The 25,691-nt window shown below is 47.6% G+C and overlaps 1 protein-coding gene across 4 annotated transcripts in view; it reads left to right on the top strand.

Moving 5' to 3' along the window:
* The window catches only part of GALNT2 (polypeptide N-acetylgalactosaminyltransferase 2), a 198,468-nt gene that overhangs the window by 25,407 nt on the left and 147,370 nt on the right, over positions 1-25,691 (top strand). For 2 of the 4 annotated variants that reach the window (XM_070613811.1, XM_070613803.1), the window contains exon 2: positions 23,924-24,021. The exons of the other annotated variants lie outside the window; for them this stretch is intronic. The gene's annotated coding sequence lies outside the window, so the exon portion shown is untranslated. The remainder of the gene's footprint in view (positions 1-23,923; positions 24,022-25,691) is intronic. 4 annotated transcript variants of the gene reach the window in all.

The raw sequence follows: 25,691 nt of genomic DNA, 5'->3' as shown, positions 1-25,691 counted from the left end.
AGGATAACGTCTTCAAGGTTTATCTATGTTGTAGTGTGTGTCAGAATTTCCTTCCTTTTTAAGGCTGAGCAATATTCCACTCTATGGATATACTACAGTTTATCCATTCATCCATCGGTGGACACTTGGATTGCTTCCACCTTTCGGCTCTTATGAATAATATTGTTCCTTAGGTTTTAACACTAAAGTGAAACCGTAATTTAATCCATCCTTGATATCTCAGGAAATTTTAAAATTTAAATTTTAATAGTGGAAAATTATGGTAACATGTACCAAATATAAATCGTATCATTTCTACTAACTTGTTGGTGATTTAGGGCAACCAGTTTGGCTTCTATGAAATAGATAATACTAATTCTGCTTTGGTTTCAGGGATCAAAAATGAGTTAATATGTATGAGTGTACCTTGTAAAAAAGAGTCTATAGGGGCTGGCCCCGTGGCTGAGTGGTTAGGTTCGTGCGCTCTGCTGCAGGTGGCCCGGTGTTTCATTGGTTTGGGTCCTGGGCGCGGACATGGCACTGCCCATCAGACCACGCTGAGGCAGCGTCCCACATGCCACAACTAGAAGGACCCACAATGAAGAATATACAACTATGTACTGGGGCTTTGGGGAGAAAAAGGAAAAAAAGAAAATCTTTAAAAAAAAAAAACAGAGTCTATAAATGTTGGTAATTAATACCAGAATAAATTTTGAGTTTTCTTGTCTGCATTCTGGGTCAGCAGACATTTATAGTAGAGATTTGGCATAGCTTAATTCTTCCAGAAACTTCAAACACTTTGTGTTCACCCTTTTTAGTTCCGACTTGAGCTCTGTGGGGTTCCTTGTGGGATTGTGAGGTTCGGCAGCATATCTAGATGTTCTGTAGGCTCTCTAGAGCCAGTGTGGTGGGAGGGCCTGAGCTCCCGTGGAATCCCTGTTTCCTGCTGGGAGCAGAGCGGGTTTCTCTCTTCTCCCCTCTTCTCTTTCCTTGGCTCTATCTGTTCTTACAAGGTGTGAGGTCCATACTGTGGGATAGCATTCTTTTTAGACTGTGTGCACATGAATTGTGTAGCTTGTGGATTTGCTGTATCCATTTCCAGGATGTATTTATTGAGCGCTGACTGCAGGCCAGGGACTGCCCAAGATGTGGCTTGAGGCATGGGGAAATTCACTCCAAGATGAATCTGGGAGATTCGCTAGAAATTCTAACTGATATGTATATGTGTAGACTCAATCATTCATTGAACCAGCCAGTCACATGCCCTCATTTAGATGTTCCCCATCATGCAGAGTCATAGACATGAGAAGAGAGGAGATTCTGAGTTCTAGCAGTGTCATCTAACCATAGACTTTTACTTTCTCAGAAGAGTTGACCTTCCTTAGCCTCCTGTGTGGCACTGGTCATCTTTGATTTTGGAGTTTCTACAAAGTACAAGCAACCCACCATGTGCTCTGGGCCTGCTTGTGGACCTGAAGCAGTCTTAGTGCCCCCCTACCCCAGGTTTATTTTCTTTACAGGCATCATTTTGTCCATTTTGCTAATTGCCAATCACGCACACAGGCTATTCCACTATATTCTACAATATTCTACAGTATTCCACTATATTCTACAATAGTGACTGCAGGGTTCTCTGAGCCCCAGGGATGGGGTACATGGCAGGAGCACTTCATGTCAGATGTCTTTGGGAGTCTAGGGCAGTAAACAGTCGAATACATTCTTTGCTGCAGGTTTCTTGAAACCAGTAATATACCAGTGTTTCATGAATCTCCAGCAAGTCCATACAGCTCTGTAGCCAAGAGATGCCAGCTGGGAAACCCGGTTTGGGGGCAGCGTATGCTATGTTGCAGTGGCCACAGTCAGTACAAGTGTTTCAGCAACTGTCCCTACACTCAGAGGGTTCACTACGGACAGCGTAACAATATTTTGGCCTTTGTTCCTTGAAGGAGATTTCTTTCCTTTCCCTTTGTTGTGATGGCTGCCAGGCAGGCTCACCCTAAGTTATGTTCCAGGAGTCTCCCTCTGTCTGGCTCTGCAGATGACTTTGTGAACCTAAGCAAGGGAGCTCAGTCCTTCCATTAGGCCTGATGCCTGCAGGAATGGCCAGTCTGGTTCCTATTGCTCTCACCTTCTTTGCGTTCTAGGCTTATGAGGCATCCGACTCTAAGGAGCTGCTTTATCCGTGGCTTGGTGTCGCAGACACTGCACATGCGAATATTTAGTAATAGCATTTTTTTTTCCTCCCCACCAGGGCCTGCACTTCTCGAGGGCAAGGCCCAGAATTTATCTTTTAATATGTCCCAGCTTCTCACATAGTCTGTGGTGTAGAGTAGGGGTTCAGTGTATTCTTCGTTCAGTGAGTGATTAAAAAAATGAGGATCCCATTTTAATTTGCTGTGATTCCAGGCAATTTGCCTGATCACTCCGTGCCTGGCTTTTCTAAATTCTAAGTTGTAGCTAATATTTCTCAAATGATTCCAAAGGACATTGGAGAAACTTCCTTGGTTCTGCACCCACTGTGGGCTTGCTATTGGTGCAGAGCGGGGAACGTCCAGTATTCTCTTCATTGTTAACAGTTCTGTGAGGTTAGGCATTATTGGCCTAATTCTGCAAATGAGCAGGCACAGAGAGCTGAGTAACTTTCTCAAGGTCACAAAGCTCTTAAGTTAGAGAAGTGGAATTAAAATCAGGGCTGCTTCACTCCAAAATCTGTGTGTGTATGTGTATATGTACATACAAGTATATAACACCCATATACATACTAAATGTGTATATATACACATTTAGAAAGTGTTTTGGGTGAATATATGTGTGTGTGTATATATATGTATATGTACATATATATACACACATATACATATACATATGTATTTATATAAATATGTATATGTACAAATATATCTATATATATTTCCCCCTGACACTTCCTAAATGTGTCATACACCGGGGTGCCCCATTGTAATTCTGGCTCTTGCAATAAATGTTAAACAAGCATCTCCCTCAGTCCTTTCCTCCCTTTGGACCTTATGGTCAACACCTGTCAGGCACTCCCTGGGTTCTGGTCACTTGTGCACCCATCTTCTCACACATCCACCCCTCCTGAGTGTGTCAGTGCCAAGTGGGTTTTTGGAACTGAAATCCTTCAGCCTACAGAGTATGTTCCGAGTTTGTCAAGACAGATACAACAGATGACTTTTTTAGACTATTTACAAGATTCTTGACATAATCCTGATGGCGTTTTAACAAGTTTTCAGCTCCTGGTCAGCCAAGCTCTGGACCAGGAGTAAATGTTTAATAAACAAGTTAAGTGTGATGGAGGAAAAAAGTGTATCTTACGTGGAAATGTAGGTTCTGTAAATCTGTGACGGACAGTTGTTCCTGCTTTTTTGGTGTATAGTGATTCATGTTCCTCCTGAGAATTTTCCTGTCTTTCCTCATAACTAATACTGACTCTTGGCTGGTACCTTTGAGTGGGTTGGCCTGGGATAGAGGATGGATGCGTAGTTAGAAGGCCACGGGAGAGATTTAGGGCACGGTTTCCTTCTCTTCTGTTGTGTCCCTTGGCTAGACAGAAACACAAACAGTGGTTGGAGCGAAAGTGCTGCCTCCTAACAAGCTCTCCCTCTTTTCCTGTGTGCTTTTCCTGCCTGGCACAGGATGGGTTGCCCTCCTAACATGAGCTCTCCCTCCTTTCCTGTGTGCTTTTCCTGCCTGGCACAGGATGGGTTGCCCTCCTAACATGAGCTCTCCCTCCTTTCCTGTGTGCTTTTCTTGCCTGGCACAGGATGGGTCGCCCTTCGTGGTGAGCCATGTGCATTGTGTAAAAGTGCAAAGAAAAGTTATCTATCAGAGGGGCTAACTTTAGGTGCTGGTGAGTCTTAAGGGTTTATGAGGTTCAAAACTTTTTCTGCTTTCTTAGATGAAGCAGTTTTTTCCCCTGAAAAACAGGCTTGACCCTTCCTTTTAAAGTCAGAAAAGGCGAGACTGGATGAAGCCCTTTGAGGGCAAGTATGTCTTGTTGACTGTTGAGTCTCCAGAGCCCGCCTGATGCTGGGCGCCCTGGCACCCTTGGCTGGACATTGGATTTTCCAAGCTGTAAATGCAGGCGTGGAGCATCATAAGGGGGCTTCTGCTTGAGACAGCAACTGCAGCTTCAAAATAAATGCAGTAATTCGGTTTTAAGAGTGAAGTTGTGTCTCTCTGAGATGATAAGCCCAAACGGATAATGTCCTGTTTTAGAATTCTCGGTTTATTTTTTTGGAAGAGCTTGCAGCAGCTGTCGTTCTGTGGGGAAGGTTTATACCTCACGGGTTCCCAATTCAGGGTCTTTGAAGTATTGGTGTCGGCAAAAGCCAGGTGGAAATCGCTCATTGATCTGACATGAGGCTGCACTGGCTGGTTGTAACAAACCCGTCTGCATCTGGTTGGAATGACATGTGCTTGGCCTGATAACTAGAAAGAGCTTGTGGCTTCTTTTTTCTAAAGAGAGAACAAACTAAGTCACTCCCAGTTTGTTTCATAGGCATTACTGGAAACATTGATTCCAAGGTGGAAATAACAAAGAGTATCTTGGGTAGTAGAGAGCTTGAAAACATTCTAGTTGCTGTGACAGTGGAAGTGCTAAGGGACTTTTCCTTTAGGGGGCAGTGGAGAGAGTGAGCCTTGGGAGAAGAACGAGAATACTCAAAAGTAGTGTGGAGAAGGGTATTATTTGAGGACTCTGTGGGACCAGGAGAAGTGACACTTTGCTTTGTGTAGGTCATTTTGAGGCTGAGAGCAAGGTCTGTTGGTCTTCCTGGTATTGTGTTTAGAACACAGCACTTTGCACAAAGAGATTCTTACCATCCTAGTAAAGTGTGCATTTGGAGAAATTGTAACAGCCTTGACTTCCTCCTATGCGAGGCTGTCCAGAAAAACGATTGCTTAAAACAGGTATTGTCAGAGATAGAGAGAGAGTTTTGGTCCTTTTACGTTTTAATAATCGTTCCTTAGATTTCGAGTCCAAAATCCCTTTAATAGATTTTTTTTTTGAGGAAGATTAGCCCTGAACTAACATCTGCTGCCAATCCTCTTTTTGCTGAGGAAGACTGGCCCTGAGCTAAGATCCGTGCCCATCCTCCTCTACTTTATATGTGGGACGCCTGCCACAGCATGGCTTGCCAAGCAGTGCCATGTCCACACCCGGTATCCAAACCGGGGAACCCCGGGCCACCGAGAAGCAGTACGTTCACACTTAACCACCGCGCCACTAGGCGGGCCCCTTTAATAGATTTTAATAACATTCATGGAGTCACAATTTGCACGTCAGAGTACTTTTGTGTGGCTTTTACTGTCTTCACCTTGGTTTATTTTGTATCCATGGGCGACTATGCTGCTTTTGTGCAAAGGTGATTATGTTTTATTCAGCAAGAATTGGCAACAGGGTTGAGCGTGGAGATGCTTTCCCACAGCTGCCACCTTTTCTGGACAAACGTCGACAGCCAGGAACACAGGTTTCTGTCTTCAGCCTTAGGGTCGGGAAGAAATGCCAGCTAGCTTACCTCCTGCCTGGTTTGGGGCCGATGGCAGTGGGCAGCAGAGGCTTTCTGTATCAATGGGGCTCTCCAAGGATGAGTGTCTGCTCCCAGGAGAGAGATTCTTGCAGGATTTTGTGTGTGGCTCTAAGGAGAGAAGTGGGTGGCTTAGAAAAACCCCCAAAAACCAAAACCACATAATTATCATGTAGGCACTGTTGAAGTTAATCCTGATCTTGGTCTCAGTTCTGAATCTAGTTAGCTAGTTTAGACAAACCCCTGATTAGGTCATGGAGTGTTATTTATTCCTTGCCTTCCACTAGTTATTTACTTGGCAAGAGTTGCTCTTACCTGACCTTCTGCTGATTTTTGCTCAGCATCTCTTGGAGTGACAGTTACCTTCTCTGGCAGAATTCCTTACTCAGGGTATAGAGCTTATCCCAAAGAACCGTGTATTCAGTTTAACTAACTGATTCAGCCAGAGCTCACTGTGCACTCATCATAATAGTCATGCATTGTGCACCTGCTCAGTAAAGAGCAGCATTTCTCCTCTAACTCCTGAGCATCCTTAGGCTTTTCTTATTGTGCTCTCCAAAGATGTGGAGTGAGGATGCTGGACCTGCGTGGGCTGGTGGGCTCTGGGGCTGGAAGTGCTGCGGGAGACAGGAGAGATGGGCTCGGACTTTATTTGGCACAGGGCTCTCTCACCTAGTGTCTCTCCTGCTCCTTTCTTCAAAACTTAATGTAACCACTATCAAAAAAAAGCTGAAACCATATCTTCTGGGGGATTTGGGCATAGATAGATGGCTGGGGAATCCCTTTCTTCTCGTGGTGGAATAGCTGGTGAGTCTCACAGATGGCTGTAATTTTAGCCTGATAATCTGCAACCTCAGCCTCCTGGCTCTCTAGCATCAGAAATGGGAAACTTTAGAACCCCCTACCTAGTTGGATGCATTGAGTCATCAAATAATGTGGTGTGCAGAGTGGGGGTGAACGGATGAAACAGGTGGCTGGAGCTGCTTTGTGCTTGCACCACTTAGACTCTCCTTTCTTAATAGGCTTCAGAAATCCTGGAATGTGTAATTCACGGCCATGGAGTTCCACCCATGTCCCCTATTGCTTCAGTATGTAAATAATATTAGCAGAGCTGGGAGGAAGGGGCTACATTTCTGCTCTTTCCCTTGATGCCAGGAGGCACGGGCACATGCCCCTGTGAGCTGTGATTGACCTGTTATTACTGGTTTTTGCTGCTCACTGAGCTAATAGAGGGGCAGAAGGAAGACGCTTTCTTCCGTCATGGTAAAGGCACTTGGGGCTTTGCCAGCTGAGTCACAGCTGACTTAGGGAAATGCCACACAGGATGCTTTCAGTTCTCTCCATTCTAAATGGAGGTTTGCAACTGCATAGTCAGAAAATGAATCAGAGTTGGGGGAAGGTGCAAGAGAAACTCAACAGGAATGGAAGCGTGGGAGGGCCACAGAATGGTACTGTGTATTTAGATCCACACCTTTAGTTCTGCTCAGTCATTCTTCACCAAAGCTGTGTCCCAGTGCCAGAGGTTGGGGGAGAGCGGGGAGAGGGGGCCATTGTGTGGCTAGATCCCTTCTCTTAGCTCAGCTGGGCTTTTTTCCCCTGAGTGGCACAGGGTGCGGCATTGGGCATGGAAACATCTTTGCAGTTTCTCAGGCCAGGGCATGGCAGTGGGATGGGGCAAGGGAGGACTGGCCAGTGGGAGGCAGGAACCCTCTCCAATCTATTCCTTTGAGAGTGGAGGGCCTGTGTGATGTGTCACCTGAAGAGCTTTGAAAAAAGGGTCCCCAGACCCCATTCCAGATCCACTGCCTCAGAATCTCCCATGAGGGGCGGGGAGTCTAGAATTCATACAGGTTCCTAGGGGTTATTGAAGAGCATTTGCCACTGGACATCCACTGCTCAATAGGCTCAAACTGAGCTTGGACATTGTCCAATCAAGGCCAGACCCTGAGCTCTAGGGCCCCCCTCGGGTCCTTATCATACTGTGTGTCGTTGGTTCTAAAATGTACGTTTTTCCATCACATTTTAACGTCTCTGAAATCAGGATGCATCTTACAATAGATGGTGTTTCATGGTTTAATTGATAGCATTTTTCCTCCTAAGTGGTATGTAAAATTAATGGTGCGACCTGCAGTTGACGGTGTCTTAGATTCAGTGACCCATGTTCCTTTTGCTTAATTAAGCCCCTGTGGGAACATCTTCTTTCTGGTGTACTTTATAACTTGTGGTGGTCAGCATGGATGAGGGTTTCCATCAGTGTCATCACACTGTGGCTTTACAGGAGACTAATACTGTGTTTGTATTCTGCTTTGGGGTTAATGTCCTACTGGCTCATAAGGATGATTCTCCCCATTTTACATATTGGGGGCCACCACCCAGAGAGAGGCTGAATGACTTGTTCAAGATGGACAACTGGTAAGTGGCAGAGACCGAATCCAGTGCCCGTTGGCACACACGCTTTATCTCTCCAACCTCTTCCCACTCATCTTTATTCTCAGCCCCCTCCTCCGTGCCCCAAGAGCAGTCGTGGCCAATGCCGTAAAGATGATTCATTTATGTCAGTCCAGTCTTCGAACCTGACTTCTTAGAAGCCAGTCTTGTGCAATAGTTGCACATTAACCCCTTGGAGACTTTGTGAACTGGAGCTTGCCAGCTCTTTTTGCTCAGGGCAATGTGCTGCAGAATTTCCAGGCATTATCTGCTCTGTTTCCTGGACTTTGAGTGATAGCAGAGTTCTGTGTTCTCATCTCATGATGCCCCACGTATCTCTGTTTATTCTTCTGTGTGAGGTTGGCCCTGCCTGCAGGGGAGGGTGTTCCACTGCCCAAAGGTTCCAGTGTGAGGAGTGGCTCTGGTGGAGATGGTGGTGGAGCGCTTGTGTCTAGGAGCCGGTGTGGCCTTGTGGCTCCGGGTGGATCTCTGGGGACCTGATGCTCCTCATCCCTGCAGTTTACTGAAACCAGTGCCCTGGACCTGACCACCTGAGCTTGTCACTTCAGTGCTTTGTTTTGTGTTTAGCTTTGTTCCTTGTTCATTTTATTTCACATCAAAGGCTTTACAGGTTGAGATGGCAGCAAGATGGTAATGAATAATGGTTACGCATTTACTATTGGCTGGACATTTTCAGGAGTACATTTGTTGATACTCCTCTTACTTTTGGTTTCTCCTGTCATCAGCCCTCATTTAAACAGTTACTCCTGCTAAGCACCGAGCCGAGTCCTCAGTCAACAGGTTGACTGGATGTGCTGGTGTCCTGGGTCACGTCTGCTTCCCCTGTGTGGTGATTAGCATGCTCGTTTTCACTCTGACGAGTGTTCCAGGTTGGATGATAATGTCTAAGTTCATCCTGTTTATGTGCATCACCTCATTTAATCCTTATAACAACGCCATGAAAAAGGCAATATCAGTACCTGCGTGTTTTCAGTGATATAGTGGAGGAGCCCTGGCATTCTTGAGACTTACCTGTGGGCGTGTCACAGCAATGCAGGAGTCCCTGAGCCCAGGATTCAACCAAAGGAAGCTGGTTCTGGAACCTAGACTGCAGTGCCAGAGAGGCAGCTCCCAGGCCCTCTCTTCAGAAGCTTGCATACTGCCCGCAGAGTGGGTGCTCTGGAAATAGAAAATTGTCAACGTTGTAGCAAGGTGACTTGCAGAGTTGGAGGTAGGAATGGTGATGGCTCAGTGACTGATAAATGCAGGTAGTTACTTCATCCTTGTAGGGGATCAGCTGTTGGTACAGATTGAGAAGTGACTCTAGTGAGGAAAAAGAATTGTAATTTCTTCTCACAGACTGTGTGTGTGTGTATGGTTTAAACTGTTGATTAAAGAAAAGAGAATTATAGAGCTCTTTAAACTTCCAAATGGGTTACCCATGACTAGAAATGGTTTACATATTGCTACTGGAGCAGGAATTTTAGAGGGTGGTTTATGTGAATGATTAAAACAAAAAGTCTTCCTAGAAGATGTTCTAATGAGTCTAAAAATCTCATTAGACTTGAGACATTAAAAATCAGAATCACAGGGGGCTGGTCCCATGGCCGAGTGGTTAAAGTTCCACACGCTCTGCTTCGGTGGCCCAGGTTCGCAGGCTTGGATCCTGGGTGCAGACCTGCTCCACTCATCAGCTGTGCTGTGGAGGCCTCCCACATAGAAAATAGAGGAGGATTGGCATGGATGTTATCTCAGGGCTAATCTTCCTCAAGCAAAAAGAAGAAGAAGATTGGCAATGGATGTTAGCTCAGTGCAAATCTTCCTCACCAAAAAAAAAAAAAAAATCAGAATTACAGGTCAAGGAAGAGAGAAGCAGAGCCTGAGCAGTCTCTTAGGGGGCTGTGGCTGGGAGCAAGGCTGCTTCTTGGGAGCTGTGAGTCTTGGACTCACTGCCCTGCTGGCTTTGCAGCCTTAGGCAGACTGTGTGTCATGCAGATGCAGACAGATGGGTGTTAACCAGTGTAAACTGTGAAGTGCTGCAGTTGGTGTTGCTGAGTGTTGCTGAGGTTTGAACCAACACATTCATCTGGTTCACTGGCTTGCGTAAGACAGGATACCAGGTTAGGGTAAATCCAGCAGCAGAAGGCAAGCTCATTGCCCCCGGGACTCTCACTCTGAGCCGCAGGAGCTTGTTTGTCCATGGAGCAGTGGGGACAGTCCTGAAAGAGCCATCTAATCAAACATAGGCATAAGCTCAAAATAAAGATATTCTAGGAAGAGTTTTTCTAATTCTTTTGAAGGTGGAATCTGTCCATCCATCCTTATCCTTTCTAGATGCACTGTCAATCCTGTTTTTTCTGTCTCATGAGAAAATGTGAGGATTCAACCCACTGAACTGATTTCGCACTCCACTGATGGGCCTTCCCTGGCATTTAAAAGCACTCCCTTAAGATAAGTGTCTCCCTTAAGAGAGGCGGCTACAGAAGTCCTGTGAATGGGATCTAGTTGCTTAAGGAGGTTTTCTTAGAAGGGGTAAATTTTTGCCAGATGCTTTAGAATCCAGGGTGAGCTGACTGGTGCCTAAGCACGCCCAGGTGTTCTCTCTACTTCTGAATGCTAAGCAGGCAGTGGGAGGAAGAGCAGGTGGGCAGCAGCAGCCATGCATGGGCCCCTGCATGCTCCCTGTGGAGGTGTGGCAGGGACCTATGAGAGGTCAGCAGGAATAGGGCCACCAGCACTGTGGAAGGCAACCTTGCCATGTGCAGGGATTTGCATGGTCAGTCCCTCTGTGACGTGTGTCTGTATCTTGGACCGCTGATGCCTTGGGGCCATCCATCAGGGGCTGCTCATGGATTCTCTGGCCCAGCTGGGGCTGGTTTCCACGTATGTATCGTGGCTTGGCTTGATTATCATTTAGGCCAAGACTGTGGCTGCAAAATTATGAAATTCCAACATCTGTAAAGTTTAGACCTACTGGCATTTAGAACACTGGTGAAATGGGGCAGGTGGAAGCTGTTCAGGTTTGACACTAAATGGTTAGTGATAGAAATATAAACGGACTCCACTTATTAAAAGATAACTCTTCCCTTTAGGGATGTGCATTTGATTGGCAGATCAATCATCAAGATTCATCAGAAACCAACCTGTTTTATTAAAAGACTGTGCTAGGCCCTGTGGGACATGCAAGAGAAGTGTACAATGTGCTAAGGCCACATTTACCCCCGAGGAACAAGGAGTGACTTTGGCAACAGAAAACCCAGAGGCTTCTTCGACGGAAGGCCTGATGCCCGGGCAGCCCTCACTTACATCAGAATCTCTTGGGGAGGCAAGGGACAGGCATCAGCAGCCAAGGTGAAGAAGCATTGCTGTAAAATAAATCACCCTTCTGTTGCTGTCAGAGCTTTTTTCTGTTTCTCACATAGTATTTGGTTACTTTCCCCCGGCATAGTTGTTCACCTGTTTATTTTCTACTCTGAGAATTATAAGGCAAAGATAACCTTGTCTCTCAGTAAAATGAGGCTCTGGTCTTTAAGGTTGGCATGTGGAGGGGCAGCTTCCCTGTGGGCTTGGGCAGGTGGGGTAGGAAGCCCCAAATGGTCCTTCCAGGTTCATGCCCCCCCAGTGGCCCCTCTCAGTCACTGCCACCTTTACACTGCCCTGGGGGTGGGAGAACTCTAGAAATTCCCGTAGAATTCTCTTGCCCAGACACGGGCATGCATCTCTTGCTTCAAATTCTTCTAACACAGCTGGAGCCCTTCCAGATATTTTGACAAAGGGCTATGCAGCAAGATGAGCTAACCACTTCTCACCCCCTTCTTGCAGTTGGTGGGCTGGCTCACGGGGGCCCTGCCTCCTTCTTCCGTGGGGTGGCGGCTGTCTTGCTCACCAGTGGACTTGGAGTCTGACCTGCCATGCTCAAGGCCACCTTTGCCACCTTTCCACGGTCCATTCCATCTGTCCAAACTTCGGTTCCTTACTTGTGAAGGGAGGGAAGTATAGACACCTGCTGCATATGATGCACGCAAAGTCTTGTTAGCTCAATGCTGGTACTAACCAAGCACAGTGAATGTTAGCTGTTTTTCTTGACAATCTGCCCCCCCCCCCCCAAGCGCCTGAAGCTTCCAGACCCCTAGAGTCCTAGACCCTGGAGAACCCAAGAAGAGTCAGGAGGACCCTTGCTACCTACATCCTGTTTACTTCCTGTTTTCCTGTGTAAAGACCCATTTCTTCCCCTGATGACCTCTCCCCACCTACGCACAGGATGAGAGGAGCCTAGCAGCAGTGCTGGGCGTTGGGGGGCCTTCCTCTCCCCCTCAGAGCCCCCCCGTGCCTAGCACAGTGCATCTGGCAGGCAAGTGTTTTTCAGCTGGCAGAAGATATTAGAGAATTTTACTGCTTCACAGATATGAAGTTGGAGTCCATGGAAAAGTAGCCCACACCCACAGTGGGTGGTCTGTAGGTGCTCCCACTCCCCTGGATGTGGCAAGAGATGGTGAGTGGATGTGGGAGACTGCCTGGAAACAGCAGGAACTCCATGGGAAAGGTCAAAATGTTAACTACAGACTGGGAGTTGGTTTCAGAGAGCTGGTGAGAGAGATTTCTTCCAGCCATGAGTGCCCTGACTGGGATGTTGAAAACTCTGCCCCATGCCTCCATTGACTACCCTTTGTCCATTGATGACATTTGATGCAAAGGACATTGTCCTAAGGAGCACAGTGAGGGTTAAACTTTGAATCTTTGGTGCTTGGCTCCCAAACCCAATCTGGCACTAGTGGAGACAATTTGACCACATGGACCATTTCGCCCATTTAATGTGAGAGAGATGAGTCATCAGGGAACCTCTCTGTGCCCAGTGTGGCAGGTGGCCTCTGGAGTGGATAACCTGTGCTGCTCACAGAGGCTGGCGGTGAGAACGGGTAGGGAGGTATGGCTCTCACGGGAGGAGGGGCCTCGGAGGTTGAATGATGTTGGGATTGGAGTGCGAGAGGGTGTGCTTTGGAGAGGAAGAGGAGAGTAGGGCTGGCTGGTTGCAGAAGACCTGGAGTTGGCCACCCGAGTGGGCAGTTCCAGAAGGTCTTGAGGGAGTGTATGGGAGTGGAGGAAGTTTATGAAGCATGGCCTGACACTGGAGCCAGGGTGAACCGGGAAAGAAAGATGGGAGGCCCAGGGTCGGCCTGGGGTGCAGGGTGGTGGGGTAGGAGTGCTCTTAGGGAGGATACCTCCAGTAAGCAGGCAGAGACCCGGAGGTCAGAAGGTCAGATGGATTCATCTCACAGGTGTGCTCAGTGTTCACCTCTTTTTGGACATGGGTAGCTATAGTTCAAGGTTGGTTTCTGTGTCCTGCAGTGGGATTCAGAGATGCAGATCAGAACCACATGTGCAACATGTGCCCCAAGCCCCCATTGCCCTGCCCTCCAGGGCAGGCACGAGGGGCGATGGTGTTCTGGGTAGAGCTCAGTACCTGACTCTCCTCCAACCCCCCAGGCCCCGACCTCCTGCTCAGATTGCCAGCGCCGGGTGACGATGAAAGCCACCGAGAACCTGACTGGAGATTTGAAAGTATTGATTCCAATGACTTTTAAGTTGAGTGGTCCCTCTGGTTCTATCTGGCTTATAGTTTATTTTAAAAAATGCTTTGGTGGTTTTTAAGTTCTGTGACTGCCTGTTCACCACCTCATTTGTGTTTTTCCTGTGCAGTAGGGACATTTTATGGGTAAAAAAGGATCTCTGTGTCTGCTCTATGCATGCTCTAAGGCTAGAACAGAGAATTTTCTGGACTGTTCTTATCTGAGTCACTGGGCCGTCATGAACCCTGGGGGCCAGGGCCAGGGCGCCCTGCACGAGGGCAGGACATGGAGTGGCTGAAGCAGGCTCCTGGGGATGGGGCCCCAGCCCTATCATAGGCGGGGTGCTTGACCTTTGCCACTCAGTTCCCCCACTTACGCAGTGTGAGGATTAAATGAGTGAAAGTAACGGAAGCACCTAGAATGGTGTGCTGTGCACAGAAATAATGTGATACACTGCTTGCTGCTGCTGCTGTTACATTATTTATTTGGTTTCTAGACTTGTTCTGTGCCTGAGCCCTGAGGGTCCTTCTCAGCTGTGCTTTTCTGTTTTGGTTTTTTTTTTGGTCTCCAGCAGATTTTTCTAGGGACTTTTCTGGTTATAGTGAGACTGGGAATGCAGATGCATTGAGTATGAGTTGAGAGGGGCTTGGATATCAGCCTGACCTTCCTGGAGGACCGGAGAGGCTGCAGTATGTAGTTTTCTTGGGCAAGTTACTGGCAGACCATAGGACTTTGGGGAAAGATTCATGGTCTTCTCTCTAAATGCAGGAAGCACCACTACCAGGCAGAAGCTGCTAATGGAGGAGTTGAAGGTATTGGTCACTCCTTACTTGTGGGAATATGTGTTTATGTGTGTGCATGTGTGTGTGTGTGCACGCACGCATCTACGCATGTATGTTCCCAGGTGAGTCTTTCCCACTGACCATGCTGTCGGGGTTCAGAGGCGTCCTGAGAAAGTACACCACCCTCACGGGCAGGAACCCGGGTAGGCTGTCTTTTGCCAGCTGAAATCATCAGGGATTGTTTCAAAGTTTGAACTTCTGACTTTCACTCTTTTAAATCCCAGGGCCAGCAGTTGATTGGAAACGAGTTTGCTGTTATGCCTCTCACAGTGATTAGCTTGTGACATTAAATTAATTGTCAGGTTGCCTGGAACCAGAGTTTCTTAAAATGAAAACTGTTTCACTCAGGAAATTGATGCAACATCAAAACTGGAAGATTGTCTGATTGAGGAAAGAGAAAAATATCCTGAATACAGAATCTAGAGCTTAGGACCTGAAATCTGGGTGCGACATGTTTTTTGCTCTTTTCCTGTGTTACCTGAGAGGGGGCCACCTGATTTACATACCAGCAGCTTCCTTCTGGTCTTTGATTTTTAAAGTATCTTCTTTGAAAAGATCCTCTTGGTTACAGGTAAAAGCGGCCTCCTGCAGGCCAGCTTGAGCGGAGAAGGGAATTTATTGTGGGGATGTGGGGCATCTCCTGTTACTGAGAGCAGAGAGGCTGGCTGGCCTCGGAAGGCCACGTGAGACCGGGGACCTGGAAACAGCCCAGACCATGGACTGGATCACAGCCCGGACCCCGTGGCCACACCAGGTCCCAGCTCTGCTCTCCTCCAGGCCTGGCGGCTTCTCCATCCTCTCCCTGCGCACGGTAGTTTCTCTGCTTCGGGACTCCCACATCTACTGGTCCTGGGTTCAGCCTCCCAGCCTAGACTGAGCCTGCACCTCCTTGGAGGAACCGATTGGCTTGGCTTAGCTTGCGTGCTCACTACTGGTGCATCTGGCGGGATTTATGGCAGTGCAGCCTGTGAGTATAGCGTGGGGGACTTCTTAAAGAAAGGAAGCAATGCCTCCAGAGGTGCTAGGAGCACCTGCGTTTAAAGCATGTGTCTGAAGCATGTAGCTTGATTTTGTTGGCCTGGAGTCTGAAGGATCAGAAGGCATTTTGTTTCCGTCTCTGTCAGAGAGGGTCCCCTGGCCTGAGTTGACGGGATACAGGTGGAGATGAAGGAGGGAAGTGGCAGCACAGGTGCCCAGGTTGTGCACAGTCTGCTGCAGAGCCCACTGCTAGCCACTCTTTCCGAGCTGAGCTGTCATCTGTCCTTTTCCAAATGGTTTCAGCATGACCCTTTCCTCTGGTTTGTGGGTGTGAGGGTTGTGAAGGGGAGAAGAGGGGCAGAGTGGGAGGAGGCGTAGTTGTACCATTGGGGTTCCTGCGTGGCACGTTGTCTTCTGTGGGCTTACTCAGGGAGCAGGTCGCACTTGGAGGTCCAGATCTGGCTGCGTCTGCTTTGGGGCTGTCAGCCAGGACAAGAGCTCACACTGAGGAAGTACCTTTCCCAGGAAAACAGAATGTCTTCATGACGCTATGAAATACCTGGGTGATGGCACTCCGTCCTGGGTTTTGTTCCAGGCTCTGCCACTCTGGCCTTCACCGATGGCTGGGCACAGGGAGGGGCGCAGGAGAGACTGCTTGGGTGTTGCGGCATCTTCCTGCTGCCCTTCCCTGCACGGCTTGTGAGCGTGCGCGGGGCTTCCTTCCAGTGCATTCTAGCCTGATGAGGTGCTCTGCACCCACCCTGCTCGGGTGGCACCTGCTGTACAGACCGCACAGCACTTGCCTGCACAGGGTTTTGAGTCTCTTCTTTTAAAGGCTGCCTGCAAGGAGATCCCCGTGCCTGAGCAGTGTCTGGTGGGAGGAGAGAGCCCTGAGTTAGACCATGGAATGGCCTGGACTAGTCAGAACTGTGATGATGTCCAGAGCTCTACTCCGGACTGAGCCAGTCAGGCTTGGAGAGGGGGGCTGGTGAGAAGGGTGAGCTTTGTTCTCTTCTTGTAGGGTTGGTGGTCTTTGTACTAGTTTCTTCCTCTTTTCTTCTTTCCTCCTTCATTCAGCAACCCGGTTTGCCTGGCTTTGTGTCCAGGCTGTACCTGGAGCCAAAGGGTGCAGCCGCTCTCGCCAGGAAGCCATTATTGGGTTCCGGTGCTGGAGAAGGGGGTGTGTGGGGATGTGAAAGGGCTAGAAGCCATGACCCTCCCTCAAGGACAAGAAGCCTGTACAGAACAGCTCAAGACCATCTTGCGGCAAGAGCTGAGCAAAGGTGAAATGACAGTCCTGTACAAGGTGCTTAAGACTGGAGGGGAGGGATCATTGCTGAGAGGGCCTTTAGGAGCTACGTGTCTTATGGCTGATGGTGCCTGTTCAGACTCTCCCCAGTGCAGAGAGCATTGGGATTTCAGACACTCTTCTTGTTGCCCTCAGAGCCCAGGGAGTGATGTAACCTTATTTGTGCCTGATTAGATAAGAGGTCATGTTCCCTGTGAAGGTGCTTTTAGGGGAAGAGGGCCCTGGTGCTGCTGGATTTGTGGGCTGGAGCACTGATTTGGGAGGTGGGAGGCCTCTCTTCCCGGTGCCACTGTGACTCATCACTATGGCCAAGGGCAAGTCACTGAGTTTCTTTTTTGTAGACTAATGTCAACGCGTGCTGTGTGTCTGGTGCACAGGGTGAGGCAGTGGGCGAAGGCCTCCATCTCCATGCAGCACTTGACATGACAGGAATGAAAGCCGTGGGTTACAGGCCTCGAGGGTCAGAGTCTCATTTTAAGGGAAGCCAGTTTCAACATGTATTTCCTTTCAGTTCAGAGCTGGCTTCAGTTGGAATTGGAGGTTCCCACCCACTTAACCGTGTCCTTGGTAATCTGAGATTTCTGGAAATGGACCGCAGTGATTCCTTTTTGACCACATTGAATATCAGGTTTTCAGTTTAGTTTCCTGATGTTTTCACACCTCATTTTAGTGAGAGGTTTAGTCATCCTCTCCTTTCTCTGCTGTCACCTGGTAGCTTCAAACTGTCACTTGTGAAGGAATTTTCCCAAGTGAATCGTCCTTTGTGAAATTCAGGAAGGTATTTGAGGATAATAAATTGGCAGACATTTTCCATGTTACTTCCTCTATATCTTTGGAAGAATTATTGTTAAGTGGTAGTGAGGTAGGAGGGATTTCTTGCCTAGAGTAGGGTGATTGAGCTAAACTAGGCACTGTAATAATATGAACACTGAAAATAGGGTTGGGCTGACTGAGTCAGTGGGATTCTATTGACCTGGTCAGTCCTGGATCTGACGCAGTGACTGGCCTGCTGGGGTGGACATGATGAGCTGACCCGGGACGCATGACCTTGACTTACTTTTTGTGTCTAATCCAGAACATTGGATTGACCTCTGGTCTCTGTGGGAAATTTGTAGTGTGGATGCTTGTGTGCTGCTTCACCATTTTGAATATGCAGGGTGATCCCCCGTGTTATCGTCCCCTTCTGTGCCACCATCTGCGGGGTCACCAGAGTGACCTGCAGTGATTCAATCACAAATATGACCAGGCTCCCCATCACAGAGTTCCCGCTTGATGCTCGGGAGGAAAGGCCTTTCCCAGCTCTCCAGCCTCAGCTGTTCTCCCTTTTGCCCTGTAAGGACTGAGTCTTAGTCCGTTTGGGCTCCTATAAAAAATACAAGACTGAGTAAACAACAAAATTAACTTCTCACAGTTCTAGAGGCTTGAAGGCTGAGATCAGGGTGCCAGCATGGTCAGGTTCTGAGAGGTCCCTCTTCCAGGTCACAGATGACCACTTTCTCACTGTGTCCACACATGGTGCAAGGGGTGAGGGAGCTCTCTTTTATAAGGGTACTGATTCCCTTGTGATGGCTCCACCCTCATGACACTTCCCAGAGAACCCACCTTGTAAAGCCATCACCTTGGGTGTTAGGATTCAACCTGTGAATTGGGGACAAACACATTGGGACCACAGCAGACTGGCCAGTAAGCTCCTGCTCACCTCTGAGCCTTTGTTCATGCCAGCTCTGTGGGAATGCCATCCCAGCCTTGCAGTTCTTATCCTGCAAGACTTGATTTGGATCTCACCTCTTCCAGGAGGCCCTTGCTCTCAGTCCAGACTGATTTTTTTTTTTAAGTTTTTATTTTTTTCCTTTTTCTCCCCAAAGCCCCCCGGTACATAGTTGTATCTTCTTAGTTGTGGGTCCTTCTAGTTGTGACATGTGGGATGCTGCCTCAGCGTGGCTCGATGAGCGGTACCATGTCCTCGCCAAGGATTCGAAACGACGAAACAGTGGGCCGCCTGCAGCGGAGCGCATGAACTTAACCACTCGGCCACAGGGCCGGCCCCCAGACTGATTTTTAAAAAGAAAAATCTTACAGAGAAGTTCAGGTGTACCTGGTAGGCAATAGTGTTAGGAAGGCCACACAACCTTCACCCTGCCCCGGTCACCATCAGAGTCTCAGCTTGATGGCCTGTGGTCAGTCTTGCCCCCTCCATGTGCCCTCTCAAGCACCTCAGAAATCATTTTTGTATCTGTAAATATTTTAGTGTGTATCACTGGACTCTTAAAAAAACTCGTAGTACCGTAAGTCATACCTTAAAAAATGACCAAACTCCTTCATATTACCAAAACTTCCTCTTTTATCCCTGTCTCGTTTTTGTGGTTTTGTTAGTTTGCTTTTGCAGCTTTTTGTTAAGGGAACCGGATTTTGCCCTGCAGTTTTCTAGTCTGATTTTGCTGATTGCATCTCCCCCGTGTGTGGTTGAACAAATTCCTCTGTGCTCTTTATTTCCTGCAAGTTGGAAGTTAGCTCTAGAAGCAGAACCAGATTCAGGTTTGATTTTGACTTTTGTTTTTTGGGGGGGTAGGCACAGTGACCCGCCTCGTGGGTGATGTTGTTTACTCAGGTGCCCACTGGATTGGGGCCCGTCTCCCTGTGATGTCAGCAGCTGTGGCTGCTGCACGCCTGGTTCTCCTAGATCTGGGGTCCCAGCACTGGGGCATTCTCATTCCGTCCACCATCTTTAATTTCCTTGCTAGAAAACTTCTGTAGAGGAGACGCTTCCCTATCCACTGTCTGCTTACCTGTGGTACCGCCCATGTGGGAAGGATGACGCACCTCTTGATTCTTTCCCTTTTATTTGTCAGTTTTCAGTCAGTGGTGACCAAATAGGGTGTTTCGTTTGTTTTGTTTGGTTTTGTATCATCATGAACTCACAGATTTAAACATTTGTGTTCAAGTTTATGACAGTTAATATCTTACTAATGTTCAAATTATCCTAGCTTGGGTCTGTCAGAGCTTCTTTAGGTGCCTTCTGGGTCCTTTTGGTGTGATCCTGATAGCCTTTGATCACTTTCTTCCTATCTGGTATGACAAGTCTGGGGAGTCATGTTGTGCATTTCCTGCCCCAGACCTGGAATCAGCCACTTTCCCACAGAGCCTTGGTTCCTTTGATTAGAAAGTGATGTTTGCAGGCACTCTCTGGGCCCCGAGGCAGCTGACTATTCCTGCTCCTCCCCTGTGCCCTGTTAGCACCTGGCTGATACTTCTACAAGCATTGCCACCATATATCGCAATTATCTGTCACCCGCATGGTCCTTCCCCTTACCTAAGATGTAAGTGTCCAAGGGTCAGTGTCTAGTTAGTTCATCTTTGGATTCTTAGTTCCCAGAATAGGTCATCTGAGTGCAAACACTTGTTGACTAAAACTTCATCAGGTTTGCAAGGGGTTTCTGAAGGCTAACCTGAGTTTCTCCCGCACCCCCTGCCAATATTATAATGAGGTTATATAGTAATGGAACCCCTGTCTCTTCCCAGAGTCCCATCCATTTGGTTCTAGTGGTCCTAGGGGGGCTGCTCAGGAACAGCCTTTCGACGTTGATACATTTTGGCCTGCCTTGTGGATGTCACCCTCGCCCTTATCAGCCCTCTCCAGGACTTTTCCTGAGAACGATGAGGTCCCTGCCAAGGGTGTGTCTCCTGGAGCTGCCAAGCTGCAAACCCTCCTGGTGCCTCAATCCTGAAGTACATTCCCGGAGTCTTTGCTTTGTGGAACACTATGTTCCATGTTCAAATGGAGCCCATGTGCTACTCCCCTCTGGTGTTCCTGTGCTAGCTGGACACCTCCATTTAGGCCCTTATGGCTCAGAGCTAGACATGGAAATGCTCCTTCAGCTTCCTTTCTGCCCTTCCATTCACAGGACTCAGTAGTCAATGCTCCTGTCTTCCCCAGGCTACCTGGGAGAGAAACCTTTCACACACATGCACACATACACACACACACTCCAGTAAATTTCTTCCCAGTGCTCACGGCCCCAGGTCATCACATGTGGCCAGACATGACCAAGTCTCAGCTTCCATCCTGTGGTTAAAATAATATTTCCAGTTACTCCCTTAACTGTTTGAGAGGCTGAGTGGCTCATAGGCAAACTTAGATGTGGACTCCTGGCTAGGAATTGTTTCACCTTGGTTTAGGACCTCTCATCTTTCTCCAGATATCTCGAAAGCCTCCCTGAGAATGGAGACATACCAGGTGCTCCTCTGTGATACTGCATCATGCCAAGCATGTGGCCCTTCTGTCCTGTCCTGTATGTAGGGGTGATCATATAGCAGTGAGCTGGAGCCACTGTCCACATTGGATGGAGCCACTTCCTTTTACCCTCCCTGGATCTGGATGTCCGCTTCCAGCTCTTGCCTCTTTTCTGCTAGAGCGTTGGTTTTCCACGTGCATGCCATGTGCTGGCAGAGGCCTGTGAGGATGTGATAGGTTCCTGGACCACCCTGGAGAAGCAGCTCCTAGCGCTGGGAGAAGCAGCAGCAGGGTTTTCAGACATGAACAAACAACTCTGTTTTTCTTTCTGTCCTCACCTCTTCATTTTCTTGACTTTCCCTCCTCTCTTCTGCTTCTGCCTCAGTCCTTCTTTCATTCCCTGGATCTCTCCTTGCCATCAGTTTTCTGATTGGCTACATTGTTGATAAGGAGAGCTCTAGCACTGTTTCTGAATACAGTCATTTGCCGCATGGTGATGTTTCAGTCAATAATGGACCACGTATAACAGTTGTCCTATAAGATTAGTACCATATAGCCTAGGTGTGTAGTAGGCTATACTGTCTAGGTCTAAGTACACTCTATGATGTTCACACAATGACTAAATCACCTAACAACGCATTTCTCTGAACGTGTCCCTGTTGTTAAGCGACACATGGCTGTACTCAAGGTGGGGATTGAAGAAGAGAGGTTTAGGCCAGCGTGCATTTTGCAAGGCTTTATTTTTATTGTAGGAGAACAGCAGTATCTTAGTTCTGGGCGGATATCCTCCTTCATCTTGGTCCTCTTGAAGATGGATGGTATCACCTTTAGAACCAGTTAGTGCTGTCTGTGCCCCTCGGAGGAGGGTTATGTTGGGATAATTTGTTGACTTCATCCTAAGGAAGGAGCTGGCTGTGTCCTAGGCATTGCACTGAGCGCATTAGCGGTCCACAGATTCAGTCCTGACCGCTCTGGGAGGACACGAGCTATCGTACAGCCTGTTTTGTACAGCTCCCGAAAGGGGGACATTGAAAGGATAAGCAACTTGCAGAGGTCACACAGTTGGAAGGGTGGAGGAGGGATTTAGAATTTGAGCCCAGGTCTCTCTGATTCTAATATTCACCCTAACTCTTGAGCAGTACTGCCTCTTATAAACAGCCTGGTTGCCGGGATGTGGCAGATGCCATTTTTCTTGTAAACCTTTGCCCCACAAGTGCCAGTTGGCAGTTGGTGCTTCTCTCAGGTATATTGACTAGGGGCTGGTGGACCAACTCATTCATAGTTGGTTGGAAAAGAAAGTGGCATCACTCTCCCTTGAAACTGTTCATTTTACGTTAGATCAAGGTTTAAAGAATCCGCACCCCAGGCCTTGAGGTCCCCAGCACAGTGCCTGTTCACTGCTCCTGCCTCTGCCCAACCTTCTTGAGGAGCCCACAACTTTCCAAGTTGTGTGTCAGGAGGCGAGTGTTCCGGGCAAGTCCTATGTTAATGTTTGTGTTTGCACTTTATCTTATGTTTCTTCTTTGTACCTCTTTAATGCAATTTTTTTCTTTCAGGGATAGAGGGACCAGAAAACCACAGTTGACCAGTCAGTGTGAAATGATGTGAAAGGTGGTGCTGTGTGTGTGTTTTCCTCCAGAGGATTTTAAAGCTCTCAGCTATTATTAACGTTGAATTTATTATCTGTATTTAGGATAAACCCACTCCCGTGGCCGAGAGGTTAAGTTCCCACGCTCTGCTTCAGCGGCCCAGGGTTTCACCGGTTTGAATCCTGGGCGCGGACATGGCACCGCTCATCAGGCCACGTTGAGGCAGCGTCCCACATGCCACAACTAGAAGGACCCACAACTACAACATACAACTATGTACCAGGGAGATTTGGGGAGAAAAAGCAGGGAAAAAAAAAGATTGGCAACATTTGTTAGCTCAGGGTGCCAACCTTAAAAAAAAAACCCACTAAGGATGATTTGGGATGAGCTGTAAGTCTGTGGTGTGTGTATATATGTATATCTGTCACGTGTGTAATGCACACTTGAGTCTGCACGCTCTGGGTGTTGGCATGTACCCTTCTAATGCTAACGTCTCTGCAGGGTTGTGGTGATCTTCTTGATTAGCTGTTGAAGGGCCCAGTGTCCTCTCATTCATAATAGCTCATTTGGGGTTACATTGAGTTGGGATGCGCAGTAGTGATATATCAGGGCAGCTATAAAGTCACAAGGCAGGATTTGATAGACTTATCAGAAAGTGTGCCTTCAGGGAAGGGGTGATTTTCAAAGGTGTTGGTTTGAATGGAGGCTACCCACTTAATTTACTGACACTGTCACTGTTCAGAACATTGTTGGAGCTCTGCCTTTGACATTACTGTCACAGCTAGTTTATGAACCATATGAGAAAAGCACACTTACTGTTTGAGACCCACTGTGAATTTCTGACCAAGAATGAAATTCCCAAGCTTGATCACCTGCCCTGTTCACGACACTTAGCTCTGAGTGATTATTAGCTATTTCCAAAAAACAAATATGCCTTAAGGGATGAAAATTATGCTGGCTCTGGGAGGCCAGGCCATGAGACGAGTTCCACAAGTATTTTGAGTCATAGCACCCTTGTGGGCAAATCAGAGGTCTACCGAGGGGGCTGTTTTGAAGGGCAGCAGCATCACAGGTGTGTGGCTTCCAGGATCTGAAAATAACTGGCCACACTAGATCCTGCCCCTGTCTGTGTGGCCCACACGGTTCACTTCAGACTGCTGAGCCTTCCGTGCCTCTGAGAGCTGCCCCTCCCCGTGTTTCAGTCTCATCTTTCACTTTGTACATCTTGTCCTGCCTGAGCCCACATGGTGACGGAACTTTCCTTTATTTCTTGGAGGTCTTTTTTGTTTTCTGGCTTTTCGTTGACATGGAAAAGGAAAAAATACGTATTATTTTTAAGGCGGCAAGTGTACTTATGCCTTCTCCTATATTGTAGGTAACCAAATGTTTTAATTGTGTTGTGGGTTTCCTTTTGTCTACTTTAGCCCCATGGTCATAACTTTTGTTTGTTAGTCTCTCAGCAGCTGCAGTTTTGCAAATGACCTGTCCACTTAGCAGATGTGATGTAGAAACCAGACCCCAGACCCACACCGTGCAAGCACTTTGAAGAGGTGAGAACACCATGTGGTTGGGTTCTTAGTCATTCTATTCACCTGGTGCACTGTGTAGGCCCTATGTAATTAAAGCAAATGGTGACATGTAGGTGAGCTAAAGGTGTCGTTCCCTATCCTTCGGACTTGTGCTGGCACTTAAACTAATCACGTGTCCAGGTCAAATTTAAAAAGAAGAAAAGATGTTGTCGTCACATCTGTACAACGTGAACAATATTATCCAGCATAGATTTAGCTGAAGTTAGTTAAGGATAAGTATTGATAGGTACTTTCTTGGAGTTAATTTTACTATTTCCTTCTCTTTAATTTTGCTGCAAACAGAGATACTGGAGGAGAGGAGACATCAGCTGTTAAGAATGTAGTATGTTTGTTTGTTGGTAAATGTTGCTGAAAGAACTGTCCTTCCACCAAAAGACCCCTTCTGCCCCAAGCTGTGGCTGCACCGGGCTTGTGACAAGCTGGCATGTCCCATTGTCGGCACTGTTAGTAAATGTTATTAAAGGTCAAAGAAAAACTAATTAATAATTCTTCTAAAATCTGCCCGAGCATGAACAATCCGTGGTTGTGCTGTGTGGAAGGAGCTGAGGTGTAGCCCCTGGAGTTAGTTCCAGGGCTCAGGGTACTTCAGGGAGGAGATGGCAGTTCTTGGTAGAGAGATTGGAAGGCACTTTCCCAGTGTTCCTGAACACATTGGATTCCTTCAGGTCCTTGGAGAAATAAAGGCTAGGGTCTTGGAACCTCCAACTTAATTTTTGGCCTGAGTCCTTCCCATGAATTCAGCAACCAAAATGAGGACATTGCGGGCCTGCACCTACCCTAACAGCCCTGCCCAGGTCTCCCCATGGCAAGTTAGGGTCCATTCAGTACAATATGGTCTTTCCTTCAGAGAGCCCAGATGTGTGGTTATTAATCCACACAGCTGCTCTAATCAGTCACCCGAACACTGGAAGGTCACATTTGTCTGCACCACCATCTGTTATTGTGAACGTTGTTCTCCTCTACCAAACAGACTATAGTCCCACCTTCAGATTTTGCTTTATTTGTTGATGAAGTTGGAAGGACTTGATGTGTCACGTAACCTGGTCTCCACCCAGCTGGCTTCTCTTGCTAAATGTGAAGGCTTCCCAAGCCTGGTTATGTGTTCTTGGCTGTAAAATGTTTGAACTCAATAGACTTCCAAAGAAGATTGCCAAATGTTAGAAGTCAGTACCAGATTGGAGCACTCATAAATGAAAATGGGATGCCTAGTTGTACAGTTATGATGTAGGATCTCTTTCTCCAAATCACACCAACTGAGATGGGGCTAAGGAGGTTGTGTGGAGCCGGTGGGGGGTGGAGAGAGAAACAACAGCTGGTGAAAGGCCCCTCTGTGTTTCAGATTCTATAGTTTGCCAGGCACCCTCCCTGAGGAGTGTCACGCAGGCCGGGCTGGAGTGAAAGGCAGATTGACGAAGGAGAGATGAAGGGTTCACTCACTGTGTTTGGATTGTGAGCCTGTCGGGCAAGATGATGTCTTAAGTTTTGTGTCTTGTAATATCACACCTATGGAAATGCCAACAATATAGAAAAAAATCCAGAGTTGTATAGAGGGATAGTGGGAGTTTTTCATCAGAGGTCATAGGTTTTGATAGGCAAGAGAGCTGTGCATTTAGAGGGGGTTTGGTAGCTGC

Source organism: Equus przewalskii, chromosome 1, assembly GCF_037783145.1.
Source record: "Equus przewalskii isolate Varuska chromosome 1, EquPr2, whole genome shotgun sequence".
NCBI lineage: Eukaryota > Metazoa > Chordata > Mammalia > Perissodactyla > Equidae > Equus > Equus przewalskii.
The sequence above is the reverse complement of the archived record's forward strand: the minus strand, read 5'-3'. Positions and strand labels throughout refer to the sequence as shown.